At 39.4% G+C, this 12,225-nt stretch overlaps 1 long non-coding RNA gene across 2 annotated transcripts in view; it reads left to right on the top strand.

Moving 5' to 3' along the window:
- Positions 1-12,225, top strand: part of LOC125689164 (uncharacterized) — a 335,705-nt gene that overhangs the window by 279,487 nt on the left and 43,993 nt on the right. For both annotated transcript variants that reach the window (XR_007375090.1, XR_007375089.1), the window contains exons 9-10: positions 3,795-3,918; positions 5,023-5,208. This is a non-coding gene — a long non-coding RNA (uncharacterized LOC125689164). The remainder of the gene's footprint in view (positions 1-3,794; positions 3,919-5,022; positions 5,209-12,225) is intronic.

Raw genomic sequence — 12,225 nt, forward strand, 5'->3', positions numbered from 1 at the left:
AGGGCTTCAGGCTGTTAGCCCTTGTCCCACCGAGGCTGCATCACAGCAAGGCTCCCCACAGCCCTGCTCAGCTGTTGGTCCCATCAGCTGGTCTGGCTTTTAACCAGCTGCCTTGGTGCCCTCCACCAGTACAGCACACCCACAGCTCCAAGCACTCCTAGCCCTAGGAAGTTGCTGGCCCACATGCTGCAATGACAAGACCCACTGCCAATGCTAAATGTAAAGCTGCTCGCTTACATCCTGCAACAGTAAGGTTTAGTTCTGGTTTTATGTGAGTGGTTGCTTGGGAAAAGCTGACACTCATAAAATGAAGCACAGAAAATCTTGTTAGTGACTTGTCATAATTTTCCCCGCTTACTTTATGGGAGCAGACTAAACAAACAGTTACTCGGCTCTGCACAGAAGGGTCCGGCAGCTTTCCCCAGTTCCCAGACAATGACATTGATTAATCACAAGGCCATAAGTTGAAACAACAGAGAGTGCATTTACTGTGCGGTTCCATTTGGAAACCCTCTGAGTAAGAAATGTGAGATATCTGGAGAGGAATGGCAAAGTGGCAGAAAAGAATTTGCCAACGTATGTCTCTCTTGTCAATTATTTACAAGGCATAACTATGTTGTGAGCAGGCCTCAGCTGTGCAGGGCTTGGAATGCCAAGAGCAACTTGGAGAACTTGTGCTACTGTGCTGCAAGACTTGGCTTGGTGTTAGCCCTGAAGCAGATAAGGCCTAAAAAAAATGAGCATTTCTGAAGCTACGGATATTTTTGTGAATGCTCCAATTAGCTCATTTGTGGCCAACATAGTGGTTTGTGAGGGAATGTTCCATATGTAATAAACACCACAAGTGTTGTACTGGAAATGTCAGCTGCTTTAAAATACAAACAGGAAACAATTCTCAGATTAAAGTCATTTACTGTCATGCCACTTAAAAGGAGGAGAAGGAAGTACCCGCAAATAGCTGGATAAAAAGGTGCAAATAGGCTGAGCTGGAATGGGAGCATGACAGGTGTAACAGAGAAGATTTCATAGCTTTTGATCAATTTGTGCCAAATAATATACTTTCCCTCATTCTAATATGAATATTGAGACTCCCATCTACAAGAAGGGCCATAAGGAGGATCTGGGAAACTACAAGCCTGTCATCCTGACCTTGGTACCAAGGAAAGTTGTGGAGCAAATCATTTTGGGTGAGATCACACAGCATGTGCATGGCATCCAGGGGATCAGGCCCAGCGAGCACAAGGTCATGAAAGGCAGGTTGCTTGACCAACCTCATCTCCTTCTACAGCTGGGTGACCAGAGTGGTAGACGACAGAAAGGCTGTTGATGTAGTCTACCTAGGCTCAAGCAAAGTCTTTGACATGGTCTCTCACAGTATTCTGGGGAAACTGGCTGCCCATGACCTGGACAGGTATACCCTTATTTGCGAAAGGAACTGGCTAGAGAGCCGTGCCCAGCGGATAGTGGTTAATGGAGCTAAGTCCAACTGGCGACCCGTGATTACAAGTGATGTCTCCCAGCAGTCAGTACTGGGGCCCATCTTGTTTAATATTTTTACTGATGATCTAGATGAAGGGATTGAGTGTAAGTTTAAACTCAGTAAGTTTAAAGATGACACCAAGTTGGGAGGTAATGTTGATCTGTCTGAGGGTAGAGAAGCCCTTCAGAGGGATCTAGATAAGCTGGATCGCTGTGCTGAGGTAATGGGATGAGGTTCAACAAGGCCAAGTGCTGGGTCCTGCACTTTGGCCATGATAACCCCAGGCAACGCTACAGGCTTGGGGATGAGTGGCTGGAAGACTGTGAAGAGGAAAGGGACCTGGGGCTGTTGGTTGATGCTCGGCTGAACATGAGCCAACAGTGTGCTCAGGTGGTCAAGAGGGCCAACGGCATCCTGGTCTGCATTAGAAATTGTGTGGCCAGCAGGATAAGGGAGGAGCAGATTTCCTTCTGTACTCAGAACTGGTGAGGTTGCACCTCGAGGATTGTGTTCAGTTTTGGGTCCCTGGCTACAAAAAAGGGATTGAGGCCCTGGAACATGTCCAGAGAAGGGCAATGAAACTGGTGAGGGGTCTGGAGCACAAGTCTTATGAGGAGCAGCTGAGGGAGCTGAAATTGTTTAGTCTGGAGAAGGCTCAGAGGAGACCTCATTGCTCTCTACAACTTCCTGAAGGGAGGTTGTGATGAGGAGGGGTTTGGCCTCTTCTCCCAGGCAACAACCAGGACCCAAGCAAATGGCCATAAGTTGTGTCAGGGGAGGTTTAGATTAGACATAAGAAAGAACTTTTCTCTCAGAGGGTGGTCAGGCACTGGAATGGCTGCCCAGGGAGGTGGAGAGTCGCCATCCCTGGCAGTGTTCAAGAGGTGTCTGGATGAGGAGCTACGAGATATGGTTTAGTGCTTATTGTAGCAACGGTAATAGGAGGATAGTTGGACTAGATGATCTTGCAGGCCATTTCCTACCTTGTGATTCTATGATTCTACGATTCTATACTGTAGAACAGGTGAATTAGCACATTTAAGAAACAGTCTTATATTTTTCCATCAAGTAAGTATAAGGAGAACATAGAGGTAGCTTACTTGGTTCAGCAGCAGCAAACTTCACTACTGCAACTCACACCACTGACTTTAGCTTGTCCTGAATTTGGGAGGAACAGGAGAATTCACTAAATTCTTCTCTTTGAGTCAGTAATTCTGCTGAGGAAAATGACAGAATCACAGAACCATAGGGGTTGGAAGGGACCACCGGAGATCATTGAGTCCAACTTCCCTACCAAAGCAGGCTCCCTACATCAGATTGCACAGGGCATTATTTTATGCTGTCTCCTCTCTCCACCATGAAAAGATTGTCTTTTGAGACATAGTTTGTCTTTGATCATTGCAAAATATTTCTAAACTAGTGATGTAGTAGAGCGAGACTCTGACCTGAACACAGAAGCACAGTTTATATCCTAAATGACCCATTCAAAATCTTCTGAGAGATAAATAACTGTAGGTGTTAGCTACCTAAAACTTTGGGATCTGAGTTCCAGTTCTTTTCATTAGTGCACTGACTCTTTATAGTTATCTAGTTTATTAAGAAATACAAGCCTTACTATACATTTTAGAAAACTACTTTGTTGCTTAAGTAATAGATTGGAACAGCACTAAAGATCCATGCTGTTCTATTTGGTATAAAAAAGCATTCATGAACCTATTTAGAACCACATCACGTGCTCTGTTCGAAGCTGTTCCAAGTCATCAGCTGCATCTGCATTCGTATGTACAACATATGGCATTTAACTACTACATTTGAATTGTTACAGCTATGTTACTGAGATGAGTTCCTGTGATTGTTTCCACCTTGTGGCAAATGAGGGATATACAACTTCCCGAACCTCTCTATACCAGATTCAGATATGTCTTCTATTAAATGAGTCCCTCTTGCTCAGCAATTGTCCTTTACACTTCCATTTGTACTAGGGAATGCATGAGCCTTGTTTGGTAGACTTGCATAGATGAGCCAAGAAAATAAAGTATTGTATACATTAAGAATGATGAAAGTAAACTGACCAATCACATCTGTGAATGCTAAGTCTTTTCATGAATCCATCTGAAGCCATTCAATGCCCTGAGAGCTGAGGTGTGTGTTTGGATGTTTGTTTTCTGTACTTCTTGTTCTCTTTTGGTTTTTGTTTTTGTTTTTTTTTTAGTGGACTGGAACAGATAAACGTTGATGTTTCTTCCTTCCTGTCTTTTTGGATGAAAGCTGTAATATTTGCTTTTTTTTTTTCTTTTTTTTTTTTTCCCAACAGTAATTAGAGACCTTTTTCAACTGCCACAACTCTTCAAAAATGACAGAGTGACCTTGCCAGCACTTGCTTCTGCAGGACTCTTACGTTCATTAGTAACAAAGCAGTGAGAAGAATACCTGTCAGAGTAAGTGACTAGATGCTCCAATTTACATGTTTCTTTTGGATGTTGCTTGTCTACTAGAGAGGTTGTGTGAACTGTTGATTGACACTTCAATGCTTTCCCAGAATGTAAACTTCTGTAAATGGATGTTAAAATAAAACAGATATTAATATTTGAGTGAAACAAATTGAAGTATTGCATGGCGCACAAACCTCACAGAATTGATGTCAATTCACTTGAAATGGTGCTTTGTCCATGATATTTGCTGTCTGATTTTATGAGTTGCTGAGGTGTGCATTGAAGGGAACTTCTAAGAGAAAGATTATTTGAATCCCCAGCTCAAGAGCTGCACCAAGGATTAGTTAAAATGAAGGAGGAAGATCTTAACTATCTGGGAGTGTGAATACATTAAAATACACTGATGTGATCATGTGTTCTCAATGTGTCAGATATTGTGATTGCATAATAACATTTTTACTTCTGGAACAAAGACTACATAAAAATTTAGAGCCTTTTCTTTACCATGCAAGATAATACATATGAAGTACAATGAATGTTATCTACTTGTTAGGCTGCCTGATAGAACCCTTGCTTATGTGACGGTTTAGATAATCTGAAAATTCCCTTTGGGCAGAAATCAAGGATATTTTGTTTATCACTTTTCTGCAGAAAGGAGAACTGGACCACTGATATAATTAGGTTTTTAATTAAATTTGATTGAATTCATGCTTAAATTATTTCACAAAGAAGTATGTATTCTGCTGCTTTCTACTATTGGTCTTCTTTCGTTCATATTTTAAAACCTTCATCAGAAAGATTGACTGTTCGGCAGCTGACAAGACTAAAGAACCTACAGATTGCTCTGGAAATAAATTATGAACTGTGATGGATTCATTCTTGGCAATACTCACCAAATCAGTTATACCTGTTTTTCTCTACCTGAAAAATAAGGTTAAGCAGAACTTAACCGTGTCACAAGAATATTGGGAAAATTAAGCACACATTAATGTTTCAAGACCGTTCTGAAATTTGTTAGTTAAGACACTTCAACCTGCAAAGTTTGTGTTATTATTATCATTGTATGCATTCTTCAGTTTTAAACAACCTGTTCCTGTTTATCTCTTCCAGTTTTGATTGCCTCTAAACTTCCCAAACACATGGGAGCAAGTGAATGTTCTATCAGTGGTGCTGGTTCCACAACTGTGATGTAAATAAATCCCAGGTGTTGTGATGTTACATATTTGACCACACAGCTGCTAACACTTTCCTGTGATGTGCATCTTCATATTTGTAGGAGCTTCCTATCTATAAGAGGTAAGGGCGTTTTATGTTCATTTCAGATATAATATTTTTACACGGGAAATATACATGCTGTTCCTTTTCACAAGAATATTATGCCTGTTTTCCTGTTATTTATAAATTTCTTTTATCTTACCCCATAAGAGTCACTGAGGATATGAAAAGAAAATGACAGTTTTCTGTTTATACCAAACACAGTATTAATGTGCATCTTTCTCTTCTGCATTTTCTTTCTGATCTTCCAAGCATGCAGAACGGTTTTCCTGCTAATTCATTTAAGGCTGCTCTTGCGAGGCCATCTGAACACCAGCTAGAATAGGAAAATGTGCAAGCATAAAAATGTGGAAGCATTTTCTACATTATGATTGGGAGGGGTAAATCGGGCAGCTTCAAAATTGCAGAAGGGTTACTTGCATTTGTTGCAATATTATGGTGACTGAGCAGGGGGCTCATGGGACCCTCTTGCTTTGCTGCTCAGAGGTGAAACTGAGGACCAGCTCATGTGTACCCTTTTTACTGGTCTAAATGAATTGGATTAAAAATTTTCCTTCTTCCCTTCAGTTCTTGAGGTCATCTGATGCTTTATGATGTTCTAATTCCTAATATCTTCTAGATAAAGTGATTATTTCTATGTCTGAGCTTCTCCTGCCTTTGGTGTTTTGCCTTATGGGAAAACCAACAAATTCTGCTTAATTTGGAATCACTATCCTCATATACAGCAAATACTTCTCATTCACTTTCTCTCCTGATGGTTTCTCTGCAGGCTTATTTTCTCTCTGCTCCAGGCTGTGATGATTGATTCATAAAGCACAGAGCTGTGTTTTGCAAGGTCAGCATCAGCAATGTTGTGCATAGTTTATAATCCCAACAAACATTTAAAACTTTGAGCACAGAGGAATGCAGTGTCTGATAATTGGAAATCTCCAGGGCTCTTTGGTTTTTGTTTGTTTTGTGTGGTTTTTTGTTTGTTAGTTTGTTTTTTGCAACGTGTTGTTTAAAAAACAAGCACACTTCTAGGAGCTGAGAAGTGGGTTTTACTTAATTACACCTTCATAATGGATTATGGTCAGTTTAGCTGATTCGTGATTGATGATGACTGAGTGTTTTTGATAGGAGTAGAAACACTATTATGTCTTCTCCTTACTCTCTGAGTCCAGCAAAAGAAATTTGGGAAAATACATTTGAAGAGTTGGAATGTTTGTGAAGTAACATGGAAGAAAAGCTGTTCTAGAAATGCATGATCTTAGGTCTCAATCGTGGGATTGTTTTCAGCTCTCTATGAACAGGGTTCCACTGACAGTACAATATACAATATACAATACACAGACGTCAGAGGACTTGCCTGAGCCTTGAATTTTTGTTCTCCTTCTGAGCAAAGCGGAATTTTGCGTTCCATGAAGTGCTTGAGAATTTAATTATTTATTGATGTCAAAATAATTTAATTCAACTGTGATGTCCTGACTTACTAACTAATGGTCACCTCTCTAGTGATATGATGGGGAAAAATCTGAATGGCTCAGAATAGCAAACCTTTTCCACTTAGCTAACAAAGAAAGATAGTAGATCTGGTGAGCTGAGCTCTGCACTGGGTGAAGAAGCCCATCCCAATGAGGATGAGGAAAAGGACTGCATAAAGCAGAGTATTCCTCAAGTTGAGAAGGCAATCTTAGATATCCCATGAGAATTAGAGAACCTCTGTCTCAGTGACACATGTAGGCAGGTTTTTCTCTATTATGTATGCCAGTTGGTTTGCCTTGGACATATTGAAGAAGAGAAGAAGATAAGCGAGCTTCAAAGTAGAGGCAATTTGACAAGATGGATGGTGTGAGAACATTAGTAGAAGAAAAATAATAACCTAGCAAAGAGCAGGATGTCTTTTTATAAAGAGGTAAGTTCATATTTGAAGGTCTTGTGCAGATGGTTGAGATGAAGTAAGAAGGGAAAAACAGGTAAATGGGAAAAAAAGTTTACAGAGAATAAACTTCAAAGAGATGATTCAATGTTGTCACATTGTAACAATATTCTCTTCAGAAATGCTGTTCCATTAGAGCTGATTTCAGCTCAACAATTTGATTTTAAGCATGGAAATGAAAATGACAAATATTTTTTTCCAGTTTTCATTTTGTTTTAAACAAATAAAAGAGTTGTAAAATACACTTGAAATTAATTCCAGGGGAAAGAAAAGATGACACTTTTGTCAATTCAATTTAATTGAAAATACAAACATTTGTTGTTTGGGAACTTTGGAAGCCAAATAGCAGTGTTTTCAAAGCTGTAAACAGTGTATTAGGTAGGGCTTTTTTTTGTTGTTGTTTTTGTTTTTCTAGATTCTGGAATAGAGAAATATCTAGCCAAAACACATTCTGTTCTTGCACAGTGCCTTGTAATCACTGTGAAGCACTTCCATTTGCTGCTTTGCTGTCTGACTTTGCAGCTTCGCTGCAGCTGTTCACTCAGGCTCTTGTGGCAGGGCTTTCTAGAGCTGTCAGGGCAATATTTTTTCCCTTGTTTCCTGCTGTTGGTTTCTCATGGTTTTCCTCACAGCCTTGCACCTGCAAGCCCTTATACTGACTGTATGGATGGTTCTCATGGGATGCATTCGCCAGGGACGTTGGGAGTCACCCTTTCTTGCCCCTTTCCTATACCCCATCTTCTATCTTTTAACTTAGAGCACAGCAGAGGTCATCTAGACACCTGTTCTAGTGAAATTCAATCACAAAACATTAGCACCAGTCCAGATGTAATGCTTATGCCCATCTAAACATGATCTTGTTGGCACAAAATTCATCATGAATGGGAACAACCCACAGGATCTTGAGCACATCTTGATGGAAAGTACAGAGTGCTCGCAGACAAGAATGGCAGTGGTTTGTGACTACCACTGTCACAATCTGCTATGCTAGAGAGACCACAGAGGGGAATGCTGTCTTGGTGATGATTCCCAGCTATCCACAGAGACAGCTTTGTCTTCTCTTGCTTTTCCTCTATGTCTTTTATTTTTAATGCTTTTTGGAACTTTGAAGTTGGTACATGCCTTCACCTCCTGAACCCACTAAAAATCATTATTTATTAATAATCCTATCTCAATATCCTATATGCAACATTTTTTTTGAGCAACTGTACTAGTCAGTAAAGGCTAACTTATACTAAATGTGATTTACTGCAAAGCAGGTTTTTTACTTTGAATAAGACAAACACACCTCTGTCAAATTCTTCCTGACTTTTCTTCCTGCAGGAGATAATGGAAGTCAACAATGTATGTCTCTTTTTGTGGGTTGTGTCACGCATTCTTGTTGTTTTCTCCCTACATAGTGAATTTCAACTTGAGAGGAGAACTGGGCAAACAGTCAAATCTTCAAGTGCCAATAGGTAGTTTGCCAGGATAGATCAAAGCTGACATGGAGAGCCAAAAAAGCAAGCTGTTTCTTACCTTTTACCCATATCTGCCTGCTTCTTCCCATATGTTTCTGCATTACCTTCACGTTTAAACATCTTTTGCATAAAGTAATCCACTGTCAAAGGTCCTTTGACAGTGTTAATATATTCCCCAAATAATAAGGACTAATATATAACCAGCAAAATGTGTTGGAAAGAGTACAGTGATTGTTAGTGAGACAGATTTTGGGGAGTGCCAGAAAGAATTTCACCATTCTTGTTGCAGGTGGCCACCCAGAGGGATTATATGACCTGTTTATGGGAGTCTGCATCATATTTAATTGTATGAGTAACACTCTTATATGCTGCTGGTAGAGTGGGAAGGATTAATCAGCTGTCTGAAGTGCATCTGTCTCTCTGCACAATGGCTACAGAGGTAGCTTAAATGACTGATGTGCATTAGACACTTAAGTTTTAGATGGCTAAAAGTAGGTAAGATGGATCCCAATCTAAGTTCTCTGCTTCTCTATATCTTACACTTTTCCTAAACATTACTCCTCTGTCTTCATCTAAAGAGCATGTAGCAGCACTGTATCCTGTGAAAGCATTTCCTTCTGCTCTTCCTGAAAGCAGTAGGATTTTTTCATTGCTTTTCATAAGTTTAGAATCAAGTCTAATGCCCTTGTTTGGCATAACGTATTAAATAGGAAAGACAGATGCTTCTATCTCAGAGGCAGAGCATGTTTAAGGACTCTCAGCCTGTGGATCTCTCTGTACTTCTCTTGGCTGCCAGCTTCCCTCCCCACCTCAGCTGTGCAGGAGATCACACGGTAATTATGCAGGTTTCTTTCTTTCCTCTTCTTAACCTAACCAAGAATTGATCACTTTTACAAACTAAGTTACCACCAGGGGATGGAAATGGAGCTGCATTTTTCTCCTGATTGGGTACACCTCATTAGGTCCACGACAGCCTTTGGCTGGACTCCCTACCAGGAGTAATTGGTAGTGACAACAGTATCATTTTGCCACCTACCAGTCAGCATTCAGAAGAGCAGCCAGATCAGAGAAACAAGCAGGAGAAGGTAAATCAGAAGATTACACAGATATCATGAGATTAGTAATTAAGTAAGACCTCCAGAAAGGAGTGTCTTAATTTTATTAAGAGGTGTTGAGAACAGTCATCTGTCTTAAGTAACGGATGACTGACTGTATCATTATGAACTGCCAGGTAATGGAATTAGTAGCAGACCACGGAAACTTTCAATCTTGGCCACAAATAGAGCTCAGTAGAAAAGACAAGCCAATCTTCCCTTTATTTTTCTTCTGTCTATTAGCCAGAAGATCTTGCATGTGTTTTGTTTTGGTTTTTATCCTGTAAATAAACTCCAGTAAGTTGCTCACTGGTGATTTCAGCTAGGCCTTAAGAGACCTTGATGAATAGAGTTTATTGTGAAACTGAAGAAGAGGGCTATATTTAGCTTATAATGACAGAGCCACTGTGAAACTGCTGTTAAAATTGTCAGAGATGATATAGCAAGGCTAGACAGACATTGCTCTGATCCAGTGTGAAGTCTGCTTTATTCTGTAAGCAATATCATTTGACCTTATCTGTCCTACTTACAGATGATCTCAATGCCATGTATGCTATTAAAATATCTTGGGCAAATCATTCATTCCTTTTTAACAGTAATATAAGAAATATTTTCAAAAATATACTTGCTTGATTTACAAGTAGAGATCCAGAATGTGAATAGAATCAGAAATGTTTTGATGATCATTTCCAGGAGTATTCTAAGAATTTGGCTGGAGTATGACAACAGAATTGTCTCCATGTTCTATAAGGTAATGCACTTAACTCGTATTGCAGTAGTGTGCAGGAAAACCTGTGTAGTACCACCACTGGAGCCCATATAGAAATAAAATAAGACAATGTCTGCCACAAGAATCATAAAATCTGAATATCATAGTTAAAGTATTTGCCTGCACAGCTTTGCATTGGCGTAATTATATTACATACAGAAAAGCTCGATGTGTGGACCAGCCAAAACACATTAAATATATTGTTTCTATTAAGCTTTGCAGCATAAACAAACTAAATAGCACGGCACCTTGTCTGCCAAAAGATGCTATGTAGCTGACAAAAGGACATATAAAACTAGAGCTTTTCAAAAAAAGGCATTTTTTTTTAATGTCAATGATGTTGAAAAAAAAGTTTGATTAGCTATACAGATGTTTTTATTAATAATGGGTAGGAAGGGAATTTCTTCTTCTGTGAAAATTAGATACTGAAAAAAATACCATTCCTTTCCAACTGAGGTGCCACGTAAAGCTGTTCTTTAATTTATGCTTAGTTCTTGAATTGTATTCCATTTCACAAAAAAAAAAAAAGAAAACTATGTGTTCTATTTCTGAAAAGAAGATAAAATGCTCTGTTTTGACAGTTCTGCAATATTTTCCTAAAAAATTGTGTAAAAAAAGCTCAAACAGAATGGCCTGCTTATATAATTTATTTTATTTTATTGATTAGTATTTTCTGAAAAGAAATGTCAAAAAAGTTCTTCTTGTTCTAGTCAATATAATATCTCCAAGAGTACACCGGGAATAATTTCACTGTCTGTAGTTGCTTGTAATTTTCACTCTTGTAAAAGAGGCCAATATCATGTTGCTTGAAATTTCCTTGAAGCTGTGCCTGTCACTTAACCTTGCTGGTATTACAATGATATATTTTCACTGATAAATGTTTCTTTTTCTCCAGAATGTGATAAGAGAAGGCATTTTTTCCTTCTTTCTCACTAGTTTTCCCATTCTCCCCTTTTTAATTTCCATTTGTTCCAACCTTACTCCATTCTCTTCCATGACACTGGGGTCACATTTCCCCTTCCTTTGCTCTATTCATTTTTAAATAATTGAACTGTGAGTGGTGTCATGGTTTCATGCACAAGAGGAGAAGGCAGTTGGGGGAAGGCCCCTTTCACCCTCCCATTCCCCTGTCAGAGGACAGCTTGTTGCATGATGTCATGACATGGAATACTGATAAAACCAAGGCAGGTGGAAATACCATAGAAAAGTGCTTTCACTTCTGTATATTATTTGAAGAAGTAGGTATGAGGCTTGTCTTCACTTGAGAATGTATTTTTATAAAATATGAGCTCAGCATGTCTGTAAAATGTATCTTACTTGATCTTTCCCTTATGCATTCCATTGTGTTTCGTTCTCTGAAGTGGGCATCATTAACACAGAACTAGCAGCTGTTTTGAATAGGAGAAGGGGAGACTACCTCCACCAAAGGGGAATTTTATAGGCATGGAAATCGTAAGTGAGCACACCTACTGCTACCAGCTGCCCTCTCAGACTTGGCTGATGGTGGTTAAGCATAGCTGGGATCAGGATAGCATCTAATAGGGCAGTTTGTAGGCAGAAATACGGCAGAACAGAAAGTACAGGGTCCTGAAACTGTCCTAATAATAGGCTGGTTCTACAGTTTTTATTTTTTTATTGCATACTTGCAAGACAAGCACCTAGAGAAGAAGGAAATGGGTATTTGTGTTCTTTAGAGATGTGGTGATCTTCAGATTTCCCTGTTCTCCTTATGTACCTTTTCACTCCACAAAGTGATTGTGAATCCAGTGCTATTTGTATGGATTGTATTTTTCCTGC

The sequence above is a fragment of the Lagopus muta genome, chromosome 2, assembly GCF_023343835.1.
Source record: "Lagopus muta isolate bLagMut1 chromosome 2, bLagMut1 primary, whole genome shotgun sequence".
NCBI lineage: Eukaryota > Metazoa > Chordata > Aves > Galliformes > Phasianidae > Lagopus > Lagopus muta.